This window comes from Vombatus ursinus, unplaced genomic scaffold, assembly GCF_900497805.2.
Source record: "Vombatus ursinus unplaced genomic scaffold, bare-nosed wombat genome assembly UNPS02014812.1, whole genome shotgun sequence".
Classification (NCBI taxonomy): domain Eukaryota; kingdom Metazoa; phylum Chordata; class Mammalia; order Diprotodontia; family Vombatidae; genus Vombatus; species Vombatus ursinus.
Window position 1 is genome coordinate 59735324 of NW_020954590.1, and position 3595 is coordinate 59738918.

General features: G+C 35.7%; 1 pseudogene; it reads left to right on the forward strand.

The window, feature by feature from the left end:
* The first annotated feature begins 2807 nt into the window (after positions 1-2807).
* Positions 2808-3333, forward strand: LOC114053964 (annotated as a pseudogene).
* Positions 3334-3595: the final 262 nt, after the last annotated feature.

Sequence of the window (3595 nt, forward strand, 5' to 3'; positions counted from 1 at the left end):
TATTTTTAAAATATATAAATAGCCCTTTCCTGGGGAAAAATGTTAGACTCTTAAATGTTAAATCTTAGATAATAGAAACATTATGAGTTTAGGCAAAAATCTTCTCTTCCATCACTTTGACATGTCATCCATTCAATTGTTGTTACTGGGAATAAACCAAAAATAGCTAAAATAACTTTAGAGAAAAATTTATTAGGTCATTTGGCGGGGCAGAGAGAGAGAGAGAGAGAGACAGAGAGGCAGAGAGACAGAGAGACAGAGAGAGAGAGAGAGAGACAGAAAGAAGGTGTGACTCCCTCTCTAAATATTTGGGAGGTTACATTATATAGAGTTTCAGAAAGGAAAGTTTGCCCAGTTGCTCTCATGTAGATGTTAGGTAGTCTCCAAAAGAAAGGTAGTTTGAGTTTTATATCAGCAGATAAGTCAGTCTGTTTTGGACATATTGAAATGTCTCTGGGCATCCAGTTTGAATTGTATTGTAGACATTCAAGATTGAAGCTCAGGGAGAGATTGGATTTAGAGATGTGAATCTAAGAGTCATCTGCACAAATATGATAAGTAATCCCATGGAATTTAATGAGTAACCAAGAAAAAAGTGTCTAGAAAGAGAAGAGAAAGTGATCTAGTACAGAGTGTGGTAACACTTATAGGTAGGTGGTAACTTCTTGATGATGAACTAGAAAAGGAGACTGAGATATATAAAAAGGATAATTTTCCCAACTCTACTTTTGAACTGTCTATATATCTTCCAGAGATATGCTGCAGCCTAGTATGTAAGATACTGTATTTGAAGTGATGAATATAAGATTTCAAATCTCACCTCTGAAATTTATTAACCACGTGACTATAAGCAAGCTGTAACCTCTCTGAGGTTCAATGTCTTTATTTATAAAATGTGAGTAGTAGCACCTATTACAGAGTTATCCATGAAGATCAAATGAGATCATGTATGGAAAGTACTTTGCGTAAAGTATTGCTGACTTTTCTGTGCCTTTGGTGATATGGAAATGTCAAGCAGTATTATTAAAATAAAGATAGTAGCCTTTATAATACTTTATCCACAGCATTGTTGTAAGACTTCTGAGATAATATAATTAATGTATTTGGTAAATTTTAAAGTACTCTATAAATATCAGTTATTATTATATTGATTTGATTCAAAATGTGAAACAAGGAAGTATAGTGAATAAAGTAATAGACTTGGAGATAGGAAGCCCCGTGTTCAAGTCCTGACTGATATATACTACTTGTGTGGCTGGAGAGAAGTCACTAAATCTCAGTCACATGCAATTAAATTTCTGGAGCTATAAATTAGAGATGAGTTGTCAGTCAACATCATTGAAAATCATAGCCTACACTGAACTGATAAAATCACAAGTCTATCTCCTTGTCCTCCCTCTCCCCTCTCCAAAAAAAAAAGGATTTATGGTATTCTAAGGTATTCAATTTTGTTGAATGAATAAACTTTGGAAAATAGAAATTTTACCTGAATGCTATTTGCCCAACACCACTAGGGTAATCCTATTAGTATCAGTTGGTTAAGAAGTTTGCTTCAATTATATCTTTCTCTACTATCTCCCCACCCTGAAAAATAAGAATTATATTTTATGATTATGAAAATTTACCTTTGTGAGTATAATCTTGCTGAAACTTGGCACTCTATCAGGATGGCCATGTAGATTCAGGTGCTTTCCCAGGATCCCACTAGTTGTGATGTCATGAAATGTGTGAAGACTTAGAGAATTTTCTGTCTACAGAAAATTCTGAGAAAGAGAGATGGAGGGAGGAAAAAGCACAGTTTAATGTTAAACATGTATCTGCTCTTTTGGGAAGATTTTAGGAAATGCTGATGCCCAGGCTTGTTCTCTCTCAGCTTTTTCATTCAGAAACACTGTGATAAGCACTACTTGATTATTTCTGGAGTATGGCTGGTGCCAAGGGCAAGGTTGATGGTGTAATGAAGCACTTCAATCAATCTGGTTCAATGATACTGCCTCCTCAGAGAAAATTTCCCTCTCTCCATGACTCCAAGCTTTAGAGAAAGCTGCTGCACTAATAAAATTACCCTATCTCAGTAATATTACTTGAGTATTCATTATCTGAAGAAAATTATTTTCAATAAGAAAGTAGCATGATTGGTATTTTACAACATAAAGTTTTGGATAATGTGTTATACATAGAGTCAAAAACATTTGAGTTTCAAAACCATCTCCAACACTTACTGGATATGTGACTATTGCCAAGTCTCTTAAACTCTCTGATTCTCAATTTCATCACCTGTGAAATGGGCTAAAAATATCTGTAGCACCTACATCATGGGTTTGTTGTGAAGTTCAAATGAGACAAATGATATAAAACATTTTTCAAAACTCAAAGCAAGAAATAAGTCTGTTTTCAGTAAGAAATTGTCATAACTATTAGTTTTTGTTCAATAATGGCATATATAGTGACTTTTATTATGTTGTTTAAAAAGTGACTAGCTTTCTTAATGCTCATTCTTATTCCTCAGTAAAACTTAAAAAAATACCAATTAACCAAGTTATAAATGGCCTTGATATAGAACTCTCTCCATCACTACAAGGGTCTTGTGTGATATCATACAGTAAAGAATGAGATAACATAAGCAGAAATTTGGGAATGACTCTTACTCAAGTCATGTGATACACGTTAGTGGAAAGTTGGCCCAAATATACTCTGAATGATGCACTTTCTGAGTATCTGAGAGCCTAAGAGAAACCACAATCTATTTTTACAGGTAGCACAAACACAGATTAGAATTCAAACAATCTGCAAAACTATGGTGTTAAATGCTCCTCATGACCTGCAAACTTCCCCCCCTACATGGACCCCAAGTACCTCAAGTACTTTAATGGCAAGACAATTGATGAAGAGCTAGAACTGGACAAGCATGTTACGGATTGTGGAACTCTTTACCAATTGGTCTAATTAGTGCCAGTCATTTACTGCTATCTATGCTGACTTCTCCCTCAAGTACAATTGCATAGGGCTGGATTTTGGGAAAGTGAATGTCAGACACTACCCAGATGTCAGTACATGGTACAAAGTGAGCATATCACCTCTCACCAAGCAGCTTCCTACTTTGATCCTGTTCCAGAGGGGAAAGGAGGGAATTCAGGGATAGCAGACACCAGACAAGAAAGGTCAAACTGTCTCTTGGACATTCTCTGAGGAGAACATGATCCAAGAGTTCTGCTGAATGAGCTGTACCAATGTGCCAGGAAGCAGACCAAGTCCCTAAATGTGATCCCAGAAGAACATGAGTCTCCATCTGCTCACACACAGTCTGATAAGGAAATCAAGAAGAATAAATAGGATCTCTGCTCTACCAATGGTCCCTTTTTAATAGCATTTTCCTGGTTGCCTTGTCAGGCCCTTCCCTTACTATAACTGAGGGACTTCATAGCTGCTGACTTTTAATGTTTTTATTTACTCCTTTTTTTGGGAATAGAACCAAGCCTATTAAGGGAGGAATGAATAATGGTATACAAAAGAATGATCAAATATTTCACAAAGGGAAAGAAAAATCAATTCTTTATCTCAGAGGAAGTTTCTTTCTGATAGTGAATATTTTGAT